Below are 19,406 nucleotides of genomic sequence, written 5' to 3'. Positions count from 1 at the left end.
CTTTCTTCATCTTTTTGTTTCCAGCGTCACTTACAGAGCCTTACACACATTTGGTGTTCAGCAAATGCTTTCTGCATGGATAAATGTTTGTAAGATGCCATTTACTAAGCCAAAGTACTTCAAAAAAGACAGTTGTGAGAAAGCATAAAGAAATACACCCATTAAAATTAAAAAAAAAAAAAATCAAGGGAATTCTCTGGCGGTCCAGTGGTTGGGACTTAGCACTTTCACTGCCATGGCCTGGGGTTCAATCCCTGGTCAGGGAACTAAAGATCCTACAAGCTGTGTGGTGCAGCCAAAAAAAGTTGTTTTTTTAAATCAGTAAGGGATTAGTCTTCAAAATTTATAAACACTTTGATCCTTAACAGCATTAAAACACACGGCCCTCTCAAAAAATGGGCAGAAAACCTAAATAGACATTTCTCCAACAAGGAGATACAGATGGCCCACAGGCACATGAAGAGATGTCCAACGTTGCTAGTTATTAGAGCAGTACAAATCCAAGCCTCAATGAGATAGCACTTTACACTGGTCAGAATGGCCATCATAAAAAATTCACAAACAACAGATGCTGGAGAGGGTGTGGAGAGAAGGGAACCTTCCTACACCGTTGCTGGGAATGTAAATTGGTATAACCACTATGGAGAACAGTATGGAGATCCTTAAAAAACTAAAAATAGAGCTACCATATGACCCTGCAGTCCCACTCCTGGGCATATACCCAGAGGAAAGCATGATCTGAAAGGATCCGTGCACCCCAGTATTGATTGCAGCACTGTTTGCAATAGCCAGGACATGGAAACAACCTAAATGTGTGTCGACAGAGGAATGGATACAGAAGCTGTGGTGCATATAGAGCATGGAATATTACTCAGCCATCAAAAAGAGTGAAACAGTGCCATTTGCAGCAACGTGTGCAGACCTGGAGAGTGTCCTACTGAGTGAAGTATGGCATCCCTTACATGTGGGATCTAAAAAGAAATGATACAGCTAACTTACTTGCAAAACAGAAACAAGACCAACTTACGGTTCCAGGAGGAAGGGATAGTTAGGGACTTTGGGAAGGTCGTGTACACACTACTATATTCAAAACGGATAAACAACAAGGACCTGTTGTATAGCACATAGAACTCTCTTCAGTGTTATGTGCCAGCCCGGATGGGAGTGGGGTTTGGGGGAGAATGGTTACATGTATATGTACGGGCCGAGTCCCTTTGCTGTTCATCTGAAACTACCACAACTTGTTAATTGGCTATACCCTAATACCAAATAAAAAGTTTAAAATTTGAAAAATAAAGGTTTCATTTGAAATAGCATAATGAACTAGAATATCTAGGAATATATGTGACAAAAAATATGTAGGAAGTCCCTTACGGGGAAATTATAAACTATTGAAAGACTAAACTAAATGGATTGTGTGCCCCAAAAAAGAAATACACACATTAAAAAAATCAAGTCACTAAACAAGGATGGCAACAGGAATGAGAGTTCGTTTTTAAAATGTAAACTAGAATAGTTGATTCCCTCATCTTTAATGTTGCATATTGAACCACAACATTATTTTACCTTCTGTTTTGAACCCATTTTTCATTTTCACAGGTCTGGTAAATTAGTTCAAATTTCGCTTTTGTTTAAGTTGGAAACAGTTATAAATAGTATTGTTGTCCTATTGTAGTTAAAGTGTTTAGATAGTTATCATTCTTGGTAAGTTTAGAATAGATGAAGAAGAGCTCAGATGTATAACGTTGGAGAAGCATCTAGACTAGGAGCTGAGAGAGAGGGTTCAGACTGTGGCCAGCTCTAACTGGATGTTGCCTCTCTAGCTTTAGCTTCTTTCATGTACAGTGACACAAGGGAAGCTGTCTTGATTGCTAAGGTCCTACTAGCCCTAAAAATTCTATGACCAAATTCTAAATGTTTATGAAAGTTATAAAAATAATAGGAAATTCTCTTCAGTATATTAATAAGCATTTAGAAATCTTGTCTATAACATTTTTAAAATTTTTATTATGAAAATTTTCAAACATACAAAGTAAAGGATTTTTCACCTATGCTACAGTGACTTCCCTAACTCAGCAATTTATGTTTTAAAACTGGAGGTTTTTGTCAACTAAATTAAAAGGAAAAACTTTTCCCAGTTATAGGCAATACCACAAAGCTACCACTGCTAAATTAAATCAAATCTTGCTTTTGGTAATATTTTCAACGGGAGTCATTTTTTTTAATGTTTCACTGAAATAATTTTTTTTTTTTTCTTTAATCCATTGTATATTCTTGCCTCCTTTGTCAAAGATAAGGTGTCCATATGTGCGTGGATTTATCTCTGGGCTTTCTATTTTGTTCCATTGATCTATATTTCTGTCTTTGTGTCAGTACCATACTGTCTTGATAACTGTGGCTTTGTAGTAGAGCCTGAAGTCAGGTAGGTTGATTCCTCCAGTTCCATTCTTCTTTCTCAAGATCGCTTTGGCTGTTCGAGGTTTTTTGTATTTCCATACAAATTGTGAAATTATTTGTTCTAGCTCTGTGAAGAATACTGTTGGTAGCTTGATAGGGATTGCATTGAATCTATAAATTGCTTTGGGTGGTATACTCATTTTCACTATATTGATTCTTCCAATCCATGAACATGGTATATTTCTCCATCTATTAGTGTCCTCTTTGATTTCTTTCACCAGTGTTTTATAGTTTTCTATATATAGGTCTTTAGTTTCTTTAGGTAGATATATTCCTAAGTATTTTATTCTTTTCGTTGCAATGGTGAATGGAATTGTTTCCTTAATTTCTCTTTCTGTTTTCTCATTATTAGTGTATAGGAATGCAAGGGATTTCTGTGTGTTGATTTTATATCCTGCAACTTTACTATAATCATTGATTAGTTGTAGTAATTTTCTGGTGGAGTCTTTAGGGTTTTCTATGTAGAGGATCATGTCATCTGCAAATAGTGAGAGTTTTACTTCTTCTTTTCCAATTTGGATTCCTTTTATTTCTTTTTCTGCTCTGATTGCTGTGGCCAAAACTTCCAAAACTATGTTGAATAGTAATGGTGAAAGTGGGCACCCTTGTCTTGTTCCTGACTTTAGAGGAAATGCTTTCAATTTTTCACCATTGAGGATAATGTTTGCTGTGGGTTTGTCATATATAGCTTTTATTATGTTGAGGTATGTTCCTTCTATTCCTGCTTTCTGGAGAGTTTTTATCATAAATGGGTGTTGAATTTTGTCAAAGGCTTTCTCTGCATCTATTGAGATAATCATATGGTTTTTGTTTTTCAATTTGTTAATGTGGTGTATTACATTGAGTGTATTACATTGGTGTATTACATTGTTAATGAGGTGTATTACACCTCAAGAAACAAGAAAAAAGTCAAATAAATAACCTAACTCTACACCTAAAGCAACTAGAAAAGGAAGAAATGAAGAACCCCAGGGTTAGTAGAAGGAAAGAAATCTTAAAAATTAGAGCAGAAATAAATGCAAAAGAAACAAAAGAGACCATAGCAAAAATCAACAAAGCCAAAAGCTGGTTCTTTGAAAGGATAAATAAAATTGATAAACCATTAGGCAGACTCATCAAGAAACAAAGGGAGAAAAATCAAATCAATAAAATTAGAAACGAAAATGGAGAGATCACAACAGACAACACAGAAATACAAAGGATCATAAGAGACTATTATCAACAATTATATGCCAATAAAATGGACAACGAGGAAGAAATGGACAAATTCTTAGAAAAGTACAACTTTCCAAAACTCGACCAGGAAGAAATAGAAAACCTTAACAGACCCATCACAAGCACGGAAATTGAAACTGTAATCAAAAATCTTCCAGCAAACAAAAGCCCAGGTCCAGACGGCTTCACAGCTGAATTCTACCAAAAATTTAGAGAAGAGCTAACACCTATCCTGCTCAAACTCTTCCAGAAAATTGCAGAGGAAGGTAAACTTCCAAACTCATTCTATGAGGCCACCATCACCCTAATACCAAAACCTGACAAAGATCCCACAAAAAAAGAAAACTACAGGCCAATATCACTGATGAATATAGATGCAAAAATCCTAAACAAAATTCTAGCAATCAGAATCCAACAACACATTAAAAAGATCATACACCATGACCAAGTGGGCTTTATCCCAGGGATGCAAGGATTCTTCAATATCCGCAAGTCAATCAATGAAATAATTTTTAACTTTCAGAAAAGTTGCAAAACTAGTACAGAGAATTTCCTCTTAGCTTCCCCTTTACTTAACCACAATACATTAGCAAAATCAGGAAATTAACATGGATTCAGTGCTATTAACCATTCTGCACATCTTAACTTTAATGTCACCAGTTGCCATGTCGATGTCCTTTTCCAGCACACCATCAAATTCAGCATCCAACATTGTAATTTAGTTGTCTCCTTCAATCTGTGACAGTTTATCATCTTTCTTGTTTTTCATGACTTTAACACTTTTGAAGATAACTGGCCAATTATTGTAGAATATCCCTTAATTTGGGTTTGTCTGATGTTTTCCCCTGATCAGATTGAGGATACACATATTTGGAAAAATACCACATAAGTGATGTTGTGCCCTTCTCAGTTACCAGGAGGTGCATGACATTGGTGTCTCACTGCTGGGGATATTAACTTGGATCACTTGGTTAAGGTGGGGTCTATGTTTTTCCACTATAAAGTTACTGTTTTTCTGTCCATAATTATGAAGTATCTCATTGGGAGGGAAATATTAGGAAACTATGGGAATAACCTCTTTTACATCACACCTTCACACACTAACTTTAGCACCCTTGAATGAACGGTTTTTGTATGCAACAGTTATTACTGTGGTATATAATTTGCCTAATGGTGACTTTTCTATTTCCACTGTTTCTTCTACATTTAGTTAGAATTCTGCTGTAAGGAAGAACTGCCTCTTCTCCCCTGTTTGTTTATTCACTTGTTTATTTACACCAGTATTGACCCATGGATATTGTTTTATTCTGTAGGTTATTGTTCATTAGTACTCTTGTTGCTCAGATTGTCCTAGATTTGGAAATTGAAAATTCCTTCAGCTTGGCTCCTTTGTCCTTTCAACACTGTTTCTTGAGCACATGCTTGCTTTGGACACCACTGGATGCTCAGGGTTTATTTGGTTAATTTTCCTGCCCCAGGTGTAGAATCAGCCATTTCTCCAAGGAGCTCTGATTCCTTTTCCTGGAGAATGGTATTTAGAAATGAAGATCTGGGTGCTAGGTATACTCAAGCTATGGAATGTTATTGCTTCTAAGGGGTCCAGGAAACACATGTACTTCAATGTGCATCTGTACATATCTATGTATACTTCTGTATTAGTATGTGAATATGTATTAACTCATTATTGACTAGAAACATATTAATACATTTTCTGTCACCTGAACTTTATTGACCAGAGACTTTTCAAGATTTATTTATAAATTGCTGGCCACAGGTGTTAGTTTCTGCTGAAATTCCCTGGTCAATAATACGTTAAAAACTATGGGTACGTACTGACACTTTCAGTTTCACCCCATCACAGATTTGTTTTAGCCTTCTCTCTGCTTCTTTGAAACTGCTTTCTCCTACAGTGAGAAACCTGGCTCTCATTATCCACAGTATATTTATTTATTTGCTTAATCATAGTATACACAGAAAGCAGTTTCAGAATTGCTAACCCATACCCCTCCAATATTCTTGCCTGGGAAATCCAATGGACAGAAGAGCCTGGAGGGCTACAGTCCATCGGGTCGCAAAGAGTCGGACATGAATGAGTGACTGAATGCACACACACACACGCACACCACCCCCCCCCCACCCCACCCCCGTGAAAAGCAGATTTCCTAAGTAGGATGTGTCTTGAAAGTAGTTCCTTTTGTCCTGAGCCTGTCATACACTGAAAATACTACTCTCCAACTTAGGTTAGTTCTCTCATTTTCATTCCCTTCGTTGTGGTTATGTTACTCACTTGTAATACAGTTAAGTTCATCTGTTATGTTTGCCTTCCATTGGAGTTCCCCTCACACTCTGGTTGGTTTTAATTATTTGTTTTTGGGGTATATGAAACATTACCATGATTCTAGATGATATAAAAAGATACACTCAGAAGTGTTATCCCCCTCATCCTACTAACCTGTCCCCATTACCTCATTATTTCCATTCTGTTCCTAAATTTCTCCCTCTTATAGGTAGCCAGTCTCATTAATTCTTGGTTTATTCTTGTATTTTTTGGCAGAAATGAGCAGATATATTAATTTTTTCTTATAATCCCTTTTTGCATGAAGGATAATATTCTATCTTATTCTATCTAATATTCTATCAATATTCTATATTGATATATATTATATATTGTATAATATATTGATAGAATAGTAGAGATCAATGAGTTCAGTTCAGTTGCTCAGTCGTGTCTGACTCTTTGCAACCCCATGAATCACAGCACGCCAGGGCTCCCTGTCCATCACCAACTCCCGGAGTTCACTCAAACTCACGTACATCGAGTCGGTGATGCCATCCAGCCATCTCATCCTCTGTCATCCCCTTTTCCTCCTGCCCCCAATCCCTCCCAGCATCAGAGTCTTTTCCACTGAGTCAACTCTTCGCATGAGGTGGCCAAAGTACTGGAGTTTCAGCTTTAGCATCATTCCTTCCAAAGAACACTCAAGACTGATCTCCTTTAGAATGGACTGGTTGGATCTCCTTGCAGTCCAAGGGACTCTCAAGAGTCTTCTCCAACACCACAGTTCAAAAGTATCAATTCTTCGGCGCTCAGCTTTCTTCACAACCCAACTCTCACATCCATACATGACCACTGGAAAAACCATAGCCTTGACTAGACGGACCTTTGTTGGCAAAGTAATATCTCTGCTTTTCAATATGCTATCTAGATTGGTCATAACTTTCCTTCCAAGGAGTAAGCATCTTTTAATTTCATGGCTGTAGTCACCATCTGCAGTGATTTTGGAACCCAGAAAAATAAAGTCTGCCACTGTTTCCCCATCTATTTGCCATGATATATATCTATATATAGAGAGAGATAGATAGATATCTATGTATTAGATGTGTATTATTATCTATATTATCTATAATATATATCTACATATTGATATCTAATATTCTATCAACATGTTATATTGATATATAATATTCCATATAGAATTCTTTCTATTCTAATATATTCTGTGAATAGAATTTTTGATATATTGGAATAATCTTTTATATAATTTTATTCTTTTCTGTCTCTAAATAATATTAAGAAAAGGCAATGACTAATTTTTTTGTCTCTCTTGTTAGTTTGTATTTTCCTGGGGAATTTTAGAGTAAATGGTTTATTCTTTTTTATCCCAGAAGCCCTTTTGGGTTTTCTGGAACAAATCAATTTTATAAAAATTTGTTGTATTGTCAGTTGTCAAGGTTAAGGTGTTCCGCTCTCCCTCTGTGAAACCTATATGAAGCTCTTTGCAACTCTGTGTGGGAGGAGGACAGAAGGTTGACTCAGAAGTGGTCCCTGTCAGAAACCAAGATCACCTTGTTCCTTTTAAAGTCTTCTCAGTCTTGTCTTGACTGATGTGCCTTTTTTGCAGCATCACTATAGACTATTCAAAACCAAGTAGAAATCCTAGAACTAAGGCCAGTTGTGAAAGAAAAACTACAGACAGTGATCATCCATTATAATGTGTCATTATAGATATACAAGAGGGACTGAGTTTCCTGTCGTTTCTGTATAAAGGTACAATGAATAGTCAGGGGAAGGGGCCCACAGGCTTCAGAAGTGATAGACACGAATTTTGAATCTCAGAATCACTATTTGATATTTTTATGACTTTAGACAAGTTACTTAATCACCTTGAGCATCCATCTTTCTCATCTGTAAAATGAGAAGAATAATTTTTTTACCCCCACAGATTGTTGTGACAGTTAAGAAAGGTGCCTAGAATGTGGCAGACACTTAATTTCTTTATCTTCTATATTATGTTTATATCATATGTTTTGCTGTCTTTAAATAGATTTAAGGAAATAAACCCTAGACTTCTCTTTCCCTTATACTCTCCAGCCAATCCATTAGTAAATCGTTTTCCTCTACCAGGTTTGATCTGGAACCCATAATCAGTTTGTCTTTGGTAACAGTCTTTAAAATAATTATATACCTTCTTAGTAATCTTACCTAAATCATATTTCTCCAGGATTTTTGTTGGTTGGTTTTTTGAAGAACAAAGTTATGGATGGAATCAAAAGGCTTATATTGAATTGTGATCTTTTGTTTCCTTTTAATGGTTTCTTTGTGGAAGACAGAATTGCACATTAATTTGACAGAACTTAATCTTTCTCAAAGAAATTGTGATATTTTACTCCCTCTGTCAGGATCCTAATGGTTGCAAATCAATAGATCCTGTTCCAGTGTGTGTTTTTATGTCAATTAAGATGACCATCTTGTAATTTTTATGCAATGTTGTCCTTTTTCCATTAAAGAAAAGTTACTGTGTTCTAAGGTCCTCTAATTGACATTATCATGATGACTGATACTTTAGTCATCATACTTTAGTTTCATTGCCAGTAGTGGCTACATTGTTACTTTTAAGCTTTGTTTTCTTAGAAAAACCAATTGACTGACATGCAACTCTGAAGAGCTACCAGCTCCTCTTCCCCCACCTCCCATCTCTCACCTCTTCTGATTTGTTAACTTTGTGCTTGGAGTAGGTACATCAAAATGCTCTCTGAGTTAAACTAACTCTTACCTCACAGTACTTTCAACCACATCTGAATGCAAAGAGTACAGACAGTCGGCAGTATTTTCAAATGTGGAAGTTTCAACAGAGTGATCTACAGGGAGTTGAGTTGTTGGGAGTACCCTTCCCCCTCACCTTTCCCTCCACGAATCCCACTGAAATGAGAGTTGGGGAAGGGAAGGGGATAGATGGAGAATGATTTCAAAAAAGAGGAAGAAATCTATGTTAGTGGTAGAAAACAGGAAAACTTCAAGAAGTATGTCAAAAATTATGAAGAATTTCTGGAATATGTAGATAAAATTGGACTGATGGAAACTAGACTCAGGAAACCCAACCCACAACAGGTGTAAAGACCTCTGCAGAGCTACATACTGTTCTTTTCCATAGACTTGGGCAGAACTCCAAGCTTGGTTAGCTGGTACAAGGGAGCCAAAGCAGGCTATGGGGCAATCATAAGGGTTGTTATAAAACAGTATGGAACAGCTGGGCCAGCAAGCTGCTTATGTAGCAAGTTCTCAACTTTGGCTGAATTTAGAATTACCTGAGGAGCTTTTAAAATCCTGATGCCCAGGTCTCAGTCCAGACCAGTTAAATAAGAATATTAGATCTCAAAGGATGGAACTCCAGGCATAAGGATTTTTTTTTTTTCATATAATACAAGTTGTATAATTGGGTCAGTGACTTAACATGTAATTTTATTTAATGATACATAAATATTAATCAAACACCCAGGAATCAGACAGATGTTAAGCAGCTAGACGAATTCTCTAAGGAGGTTATGAGCAGCGACTTCCCCAGCAGTCCTGTGGTTATGACTCCATGGTTCCAATGCAGGAAGCATGGGTTCGATCCCCAGTCAGGAACTAAGATTCCACACTTGGTGTGTGGTGTGGCAAAAAAGAGGTTACAAGCTGAGTTTCTTAGAATTAACTGCTGTTTATGAGAAAAAATCAGATTTCTAGACCAAAACAGATTGTAATTTAAGAGGACTGGGATGGGGTCTAGAAATCTGCAAATTTAAAAAAAAAAACTCTCCAAGGGATTCTACTTTGCAGCCAGGGATTCAGAATTACTACTGTAGGGCTTGGCTGTGACTTTTGCTCCCAGACTAAAGTCAGTAAGGCTAGATTTCTGAAATAAAAATAGGGATCTGCCTCGGAAGACTCCATGTGTTAGGACTTGGACTGCAGAATAAGAACATAAAGTACCTTTGAACTTTGAAAACAGATTTGAAGGGGGAAAAAGTGAAAGAGCAACTCTGCCCAACAGTAAATAAGCTGAAGTGTCTTGTTCCTGAAGTAAAACTTTCTCCTACGTCACCAGTGGAAAAAGGTGTCCCCAGCCTTCCTGTGCACATCATCTCAGCACATAGTAAATGCTCAATAAATATCTGTGGGCTCTTCACCCAGAGATCCCCATGATCAGCCCACCCTTCTTGGGAAAAGGCTTACCTAATCCAAGAGCTTAGAAAAGCTGTGCCAGCTAACTAAACTCACTTGATCTTTCTGAATCCTTCCTTTATAATATGGCCAAATAATACAGAATCCTCAGCAGATTCTGAAACAGAAACACTCAGATAGACTTGTCTAAGTATTCAAAATACTAATACAAAATACTAAGAAATAGAAGAGAACTTTCAAAATACTAATTACTATCTTCAGAGATATTTAAAACAGGATATTGAATTCATGACTCAAGATCAGCTTCTCTGAAAATGAAGAAGATAAGAAAGTATCTGTAAATTAAGAATGTGATTATCAAAACTGGAATACCAAGGAAGGATTGAGAAGCAAAATGGACAGTCTCAGAATCCTGAATTAGTGATACAAAAGATGGTAAAGAATATCTCAGAACACAGAGAAAAAAACCCAAAGAGATGAAAAATTAATCAAGGATAGGTAATATGTATCTTCCTAGAGGAAGAGAGAAGAATCTTAAGATTGAAAGGACCAGTTGATAGTGGCACAGGAGTGCATTTTCACCTACATACATCCTGATGAAATTCCTCCCTCCCTCTTTCTTTTTTCTTTTCTTTTCTTTCAGTTGAAGTATAATAGACTTAAAATATTGGTTTCAGATTGGGTTGGCCAAAAAGTTCATTCAGCAAGCTGATACTGAATGAACTTTTTGGCCAACCCAATACATTAACAAAATGATCACTATGGCAAGTGTAGTTACCATCTGTCATCATATAGGGTTATTACAGTATTACTGACTGTATTCCCTATGCTGTGCATTATATCCCTGACATTTATTTTCTAACAAAGTTTGTACCTCTTTATCTTCCTCATCTATTTCACTTATCCCCACTCCCCTCTGGCATCCCTGTTGATTTCTGTATCTGTGACTCTGCTTCTGTTTTGTTACACTTGTTTATTTGCTTTGTTTTTTAGTTTTCACATGTACATGAAATGAGATGGTATTTGTCTTTGTCTGACTTACTTTACTTAGCATAAATACGACGTCCATCCATGTTGTCATAAGTGGCAAGATTTCATTCTTTTTATGGCTGAGTATATCTGCTGAAATTTCTTAATTCCATTACTTAAAATTTTGCATGCTTCCAAAACTGTGCAAAGGACTAAGAATCAGAATGACCTTGTGAAACTACATACGAAAAGACGTTTTAAGCATTGTCTATGAGTATTTTGAACCTAAAATTCTATCCCCAGCCAAATTCCCACTTAACTATAAGAACAAAATTAACTACTGGGAGTATGCAGACTTGTGCCCTTTTGGGGGGTGGGGGGGAAATAGGATATACTAAAACGTCACAAAAGATAAAGCCAAGAAGTGAAGACTCAGCCATAAGAAACATCAGTGAGCATAAAAGTAATTTCCATACCAGGACAGCTGAAGTTGGGATCCCTGAAATGGTAGGACTAATGTTAAAAATAGTAATTGTTTAACAGTCTGGGTCATTTTAACAAAATGAGATGCAGATGGGAAATGAAGGAAAATGAGAGGAAGGAAATTGGCTAAAATGATTTTCTTACTCAGATTCTGCCGATTAGTTCAGTTCATTTCAATCGTATCCAACTCTTCGCGACCCCATGGACTGCAGCATGCCCCTGTCCATCACCAACTCCCGGAGCTTGCTCAAACTCATGTCCATCAAGTCACTGATGCCACCCAACCATCTCATCTTCTTTTGTCCTCTTCTCCTCCTGCCTTCAATCTTTCCCAGCATCAGGGTCTTTTCAAATGAGTCAGTTCTTCACATCAGGTGGCCAGAGTATTGGAGTTTCAGCTTCAGCATCAGTCCTTCCAATGAACACCCAGGACTGATTCCTTTAGGATTGACGGGTTTGATCTCCTTGCAGTCCAGGGACTTTCAAGAGTCTTCTCCAACACCACAGTTCAAAAGCATCAATTCTTTGGTGCTCAGCTTTCTTTACAGTCCAGCTCTCACACCACAGCTTTGACTAGATGGGCCTTTGTCAGCAGTGTAATGTCTTTTTAATATGCTGTCTGGGTTGGTCAGAGCTTTTCTTCCAAGGAGCAAGCCTCTCTCAATTTCATGGCTGCAGTCATCATCTGCAGTGATTTTGAAGCCCCCAAAAATAAAGTCTCTCACTGTTTCCACTGTTTCCCCATCTATTTGCCATGAAGTAATGGGACTGGACGCCATAATGTTAGTTTTTTGAATGCTGAGTTTTAAGCCATCTTTTCTACTCTCTTCTTTCACTTTCATCAAGAGGCTCTTAAGTTCCTCTTCACTTTCTGCCGTAAGGGTGGTATCATCTGCATATCTGAGGTTATTGATATTTCTCCCGGCAATCTTGATTCCAGCTTGTGCTTCATCCAGCCTGGCATTTCACATGATGTACTCTGCATATAAGTTAAATGAGCAGGGTGACAATATACAGCCTTCCCAATTTGGAACCAGTCCGTTGTTCCATGTCTGGTGCGAACTCTTGACCTGCATACAAGTTTCTCAGGAGGAGGTTGAAATTAGTTCACATTGATAAATATGTGTGTGTGTGTGTGTGTGTTAAATGATTTGTTCAAAATTTAATCTTAGGTGCCAATAAGAATAGTATGTAGAACTTCCAAACCACCAGCATGAAGTGGGGAAGTAAAGGAACAAGGAAAATTTGACTGAACTAGTAAAGGTAATAAAGGAAAAATAACAAGAAAACATTATATAGGAAATAAAAAATAAGATGGTAGGAATAAAATCAATCAAAGTCACCTATTACAAAAAATATGAATGAGGTAAAGTCACCTATTAAAGGCAGAAATTCTCACGAGGTTAACACAAAGATGACAACAAAATATAGGTATGTGTTCCTTATAAATAATACATATGTTCTTTATAAATAGCACCAAAAACCAAAGTGAAAGAAAGTGAAGTCATGCAGTCATGTCCAACTCTTTTGTGACCCCGTGTTCTCCAGGCAAGAATACTGGAGTGGGTTGCCATTTCCTTCTCCCGGGAATCTTCCCGACCCAGGGATTGAATCCGGGTCTCCCGCATTGGAGGCAGACGCTTTAACCTCTGAGCCACCAGGGAAGCCAAAAACCAAAATGGTCCAAAAATTGAAAATAGAGGAAGGATTTAATGTATGCCCATGTTGAAATCTGATAGAGCTATCATTATTAAATGCAGATCAAAATTACAACAAAGTATCACCTCACACCAGTCAGAATGTCAGTTATTAAAATCTATAGACAATAAGTGCTGGAGAGGATGTAGAGAAAAGGGGACCCTCTTGCATGTTGGTGGGAATATAAACTAATACAGCCACTATGGAGAACAGTATAGAGGTTCCTTAAAAAGCTAGGAATGGAACTACTACCATATGACTCAACAGTCCCATTGCTGGGCATATACCCTGAGAAAACCATAACTGAAAGAGCCACACGGACCCCAGTGTTCACTGCGGAGCTTTTCACGATAGCTAGAACATGGAAGCAACTTAGATGTCCATCGACAGACGAATGGATACAGAAATGTGGTACATATATACAATGGAATATTACTCAGCCATAAAAAAACACATTTGAGTCAGTCCTAATGAGGTAGATGAACCTAGAGCTTATTGTTCATCCACCTAGAGCCTGTTGTACAGAGAGGTAAGTCTGAAAGAGAAAGACATGTTGTATATTAACACATGTGTGTGGAATCTAGAAAGATGGTGCTGATGAACCTATTTGCAGGGCAGCAGTGGAGACGCAGACAGAACAGACTTGCAGATGCAGCGGGCCAAGAAGAGGGTGGGACGAACGGAGAGGGAAGCGTGGAAACCTGTGTATTACCATATGTAAACTAGCCAGTGGGAATCTGTGTGACACAGGGAGCTCAACCCAGTGCTCTGTGACAACCTGGTGGGGTGGGGTGGGGTGGGAGCTGGGAGGGAGTTTCAAGAGGGAGGGGACATGTGTATACCTGTGGCTGATTTATGTTGATAATACGGCACAAACCAGCACAATACTGTAATTATCCCCCAATTAAAAATTCTTTAAAAAAAGAAATCTGATAGAACTATGAGGGTTTTTCTGGTTTTGTTTTTCACATGCTTTAATGCCCTAGCAAATTTTGTCCAGTAAGAGAGAGCAGTTCTTGAAACCATTTTATTAGATATTTTCACAAAATAATGTTGTATGGTACTTGGGTCTAGAGCTTCCCTGGTAGCTCAGCTGGTAAAGAATCCGCCTTCAATGTAGGAGACCTCGGTTCAATTCCTGGGTTGGGAAGATCCCCTGGAGAAGGGATAGGCTACCCACTGCAGTATTCTTGGGCTTCCCTGGTGGCTTAGATGGTAAAGAGTCCTGCAATGCAGGAGACCTGGGTTGGGAAGATCCGCTGGAGGGCATGGCAACCCACTCCAGTATTCTTGACTGGAGAATCACATGGACAGAGGAGCCTGGTAGGCTACAGTCCATGGGGTCACAAAGAGTCTGACACGACTGAGCGACCAAGCACAGCACCTGGGTCTAAAATGGATAGTGTTTATTCTTTCAGATATTTCCATTTTACATAGCTCTAAAGGCCACCTCATGCGAAGAGTTGACTCATTGGAAAAGACTCTGATGCTGGGAGGGATTGGGGGCAGGAGGAGAAGGGGACGACAGAGGATGAGATGGCTGGATGGCATCACCGACTCTATGGACATGAGTTTGAGTCAACTCCAGGAGTTGGTGATGGACAGGGAGGCCTGGCATGCTGCAATTCATGGGGTTGCAAAGAGTCGGACACGACTGAGAGACTGAACTGAACTGAACTGAAAGGCTGCTTAGTCACTCAGTCGTGTCTGACTCTTTGTGATCTCATGGACTGGAGCCTGCCAGGTTCCTCTATCCATGGGGATTCTCCAGGCAAGAATACTAGAGTGGGTTGCCATGCCTTCCTCCAGGGGATCTTCCCAACCCAGTGATCGAACCTAGGTCTCCCACATTGCAGGCAAATTCTTTACCGTCTAAGCCACAAGGGAAGCCCATATAGCTCTAAAAGTTATCTTCAAATCCTCAGGTAGAGTAAAATCTTAGTAGAAAATAATCTTTTTGTTATTTAAAAATTCAGCCAATGGACCATTTATTTTAGAATAGTACTAAAAACAAAAGCTGCATATCAGTGAAGAATTTAAATAGCTCTTAAGTTTATTAAAAATAGGAGTTCTAATATATTCAAAAGGGAAAATTCCTATAAATGAGTGAAAATCACATTTTCCTTAATGCCTTGTTTTCAGATTAATCATTAAGTAAATATTTACTTTCTGGCCCTGAACTGTGTGTTGTACACACAGTTAGACATACTGCGAGGTACAAAAGTGTAAGAGATTGCCTTTGCCTGCTTTGAATTTTATTCACATTTTGACAGCACTCTCTGTGGAGCCATTAACTGGTTTCTCATACCAAGTTCTAATTTTTGTTTAATCTGGTATAATTTACCACTCATTGCAGGAAAATAATCATAGCTAACGTTCATTGAGTTCATCTCTGTGTAGCCGCACATAATAGTGTTTTCACATAGTAGCTGCCCTGACATAAAAATGAATGATGTCAAGTATTGGGCTAAAAGTTTTAATTCAGTACCTAATTTAATCCTGTCAACAGTTAGCTAACATTATTTCCCTAATGTATAGATGAGGAAATTGATCTTCGGATAATTTAAATGACCTTGCCTAAAGCCACAATTAAGTGACTGAATGGGACAGGAATCCAGCAGTGACTCAAGTGCTATACTAGCGTGAAGAGGAGAGACTGGTGAGGAGTTTTGTTGGTGTAGAATGTATTGCTATGTGTATGCTTCCTGTTTAGACTAAGACGTATAACCATTATTCAGTTCAAGCAGCCAGGCTGCATGCCCGCTCTCAGCTAGCTTCTGTCCCTCAGTGCCTTGAGCAGCCTTCCAGTGGGGGGAGTTGACTGCCGTGCCTGAGGGGAGCAGTTTCTCTTCTGCTCAGTGATTAATATGCCTCTCCTGATTTGAGAAACCTATCTCTGGATCTGCCTCTTCAGGGGGTCATTAAGATCCCACTGTCTCTTGGGTGCTCTGCTCTATTAGGCAGGAAACGCAAGCAGAGAGAAACTCCCTTGGCATGAAGTAGGCAGCAGAGAAAACCCTTGCTGAGTGGGAGTAACCTGTCGCAACCTGGTTTTCTCTGGCTAAATGGCCAGTCTTGTCTAGTAGTAATGCCATTACAACATTCCCATTCAGATCCCCATGACCCAGTAATTGTTTTGGGAATGAGTGCAAAGCTATCAGACACCAACTACTATAATTAGAAAAGAGAAAAACACTCACCAGAGCTAACGTCTTTAGGCTGGAGGGATTACAGCACTTTTTAATTTGTTTTAAGGTTATGGAGCCTCTTTCTCAGTTTTGCTTCCTAAAATACAAATTATACCCAAAATGCAAGTTTTTCGATTCTTGCATTCCAGTTTTTTTTTTTCTTTCCTTACTGCAGTGCACTCTTTCCTTTCCCCCCCTATTTTAATCGGAGTACAAATTGCTGTCAGCACATCGAGTTCATGTGCCAGCCACATTCAGAACAGGGTGTTCTGTGCTCTTCAAAACAAAATTGCTCTAGGGCAGTAAGAGAACAATAAGTCAGAGCTCCAGTTTAAGTGATGTTTTGCAGCAGACCAGGCTCACTTGATGTGGTTACACTCGGATTTCGAGGGGAGGCTCGGGTAATTCAGTTTGGTTTGATTTCGTGGGGTTTGGAGGATCTCCCCCCTTTAAGTTACGTAGACTTGAAGTTAAGAGAAAATGTCCCTTTCTAACTTGTGTATTTCTTTCTCTCCCCAAAAAAAGCCCTAAGTAGAAGCATCCTGTATGTACTTTTATTCTCTTTGGGCACGTCATAGATCATTTACTTCCCGTAAATCAGGGTGGTTGGAATTAGCAACAGACCTCCTGAGCCCTAGAGGCCGAGCTCCCAGTGAGTCATGATGGTTATTATTAAATATTTATTAAATGAGTATTTGCACTAAGTGATACAAGGTCAAAAGCAACCACAGGTCTTCCACAGCCAGAGCTGCCATGGTTTTCTTTGGTAGCAATTGTTGAGACAATTTTTTAAAAAGCAGTTATGTGGGAGCCAGACGTGTCTGCATCTGTCCCCATGATGGGGGACCGGGACCCTGCTGTGGCGATCCGCAGGCATTTCTGTAGCTCCAGGATGGGGTGTGAATTCTCGTCAGCTGTCACATGAAACATGTCACACCAGTGTTCCAATTTTAGAAACCAGTTAACCTAGCGATAGGGTTTGCTAGTAGATGTAAAGAATCAATGGGCTCTCTACTAGCTAAGGCTATAACACCTCCTCTTGCACTGACATTCCAGATAATTAATGTCAATATTAAAAGGTTTTATATACACACACAGACTGCTGTGTGTGTGCGCACGTGCATATCAGTTTAAGATTTTGTGGTACTATAGTGCTTATTCAGGTTCAACCTAAAAGAGATTTAATAGAAAAAAAAAGATTAGTTTCTCTATAAGGTAGTAAGTGTTTGTAAGCATTATTGCAAATGTTTCCCTATTGGGTGGCTAAAACACTGGTTCTCCCAGTATTATCTCTCTTAGACCAGCTGCGGTGAACTTTTTTTTTTTTTTTCCTTTCTTAATTATACTTTAATTATAATTTGACTTGAACTTTTTTTTTTTTTTTGCTTGCTTCACTTATCTTTCCCAACATGTTTATTAGTAGCCAGTCTTTTCTTTCCCTAACATAAAGCGGTTATCACATGTAAGGAGAATTTCTGAAATCATTTCTATAATCTTCAGATCAAGTATATGCATCAAGCTGAAAACCAGCCTAGGAAACTGACACACAGGCAGGAATCTTTCACAGAGTCTCTGGATTTCCTGTTTTGAAAACACATTCAAAGTTGATCAACCTAAAACCACAACGAATGTACTGATAGCTTCCTCCCCCACTAAATGTTCTCTCCTTCAGGGAGGAAAACACTTCTAACAATAAACCTCACACAGAAAAAGTTGTGAGCTACTAGGATCATAAATCTCAATGCTTGAGATGTGCTACAGTACGTGGGCTGAAATTCACTTTGCTCAGCAAATCTTTTTTACATGAAAAGTGTCATCACTTTTCTAAATTTCTTAGGCAAATTTTAAAATATATAAGAACATAAATTTTTTTAGAATTCTCAAATCCTTTAGAAATACGAGCTTTTACTCTAGTAAAAAAAAAATCTTAAAAAAAAAAAATTACTTGGCTGTGCCAGGGCTTAGTTGCAGCATGCAGACAGACATTTAGTTCCCTGACCAGGGATGGAACCCAGGCTGCCTGTACTGGGCGCACGGTCTTAGCCACTGGACCACCAGGGAAGTCCCTCTAGTAAAAATATCTTAAGCTTAGAATTTCCTGCAGAATCTCTCAGGTGTGTACGTATTTGAAAATAATAAAGTTGAATTTATTTGGGACTGTTTCCGAGAGAACTTTCACCGTGCTGCAAGCTAAGTTGTATTTTATATAGAATGTTCCAAAGGTGAGTTAATTGAGAGTCATCTGTATCGAACAGAATAAAATTCCTCTATTCCAGCTCCACTCTGAGAGCCAGTCTAGCTGTTGCCCCTGTTTAAAGGGTCTGACTCGAATCAGGCCTTCTCTAGTTTGGCCCAAGTGTCTGGCTCCATCCTGTATCTGTGATGGGAACAAATCAGGATGGTATTAATCCTAGTGATTAGAAAAGGGTAGAGAACTTGAAAGCATAAATGTCCATGTGACATTTTGGCCCCTAGTATCTGTGCCACTGCTGTTTACTTTTCAGGGTTTCTCTCATTTCCTAGGCCTGGGCTAAAGGTAACCTGATCAAATTACAGGAATTAGCTTTGAAACTAGTTTCTGGTCTGTGTCTAGAGTTAACATTACTGGGTCATAGAACTATAGAGTTGTAGAGTTTCAAAGGAGCTTTGAGATTCAGAAGTTGAAAAGTATACGTTGGAATTGAATTTGTATTTGGAACATAACTGTCTCATCGAACGGGTGTAACAGAACAAGTTATGTTTAGTCTCTAAAGCAAGTTATTGATCTAAAGTAAAGTAGCCCAACCAGTCGTAGAAAAGAAGCATTTTAGGAATTCATTACATTTGAATCGAGGCCATTATATTACAGAAGCAGGAATAAAGAATTTTTTATGAAAGATAAATTTTTATATTGCTTTTTGGCTGCTGTGCTGTCGTGTAAACCATCCATTTTTCTTACTGAGTCAAAGACC

At 38.4% G+C, this 19,406-nt stretch overlaps 1 protein-coding gene across 3 annotated transcripts in view; it reads left to right on the top strand.

Moving 5' to 3' along the window:
- Positions 1-19,406, top strand: part of FKBP5 (FKBP prolyl isomerase 5) — a 122,297-nt gene that overhangs the window by 84,775 nt on the left and 18,116 nt on the right. The window lies entirely within an intron of this gene.

This window comes from Bos indicus, chromosome 23 (genome assembly GCF_029378745.1).
Source record: "Bos indicus isolate NIAB-ARS_2022 breed Sahiwal x Tharparkar chromosome 23, NIAB-ARS_B.indTharparkar_mat_pri_1.0, whole genome shotgun sequence".
NCBI lineage: Eukaryota > Metazoa > Chordata > Mammalia > Artiodactyla > Bovidae > Bos > Bos indicus.
This window is presented reverse-complemented; position numbering and strand designations above follow the sequence as displayed.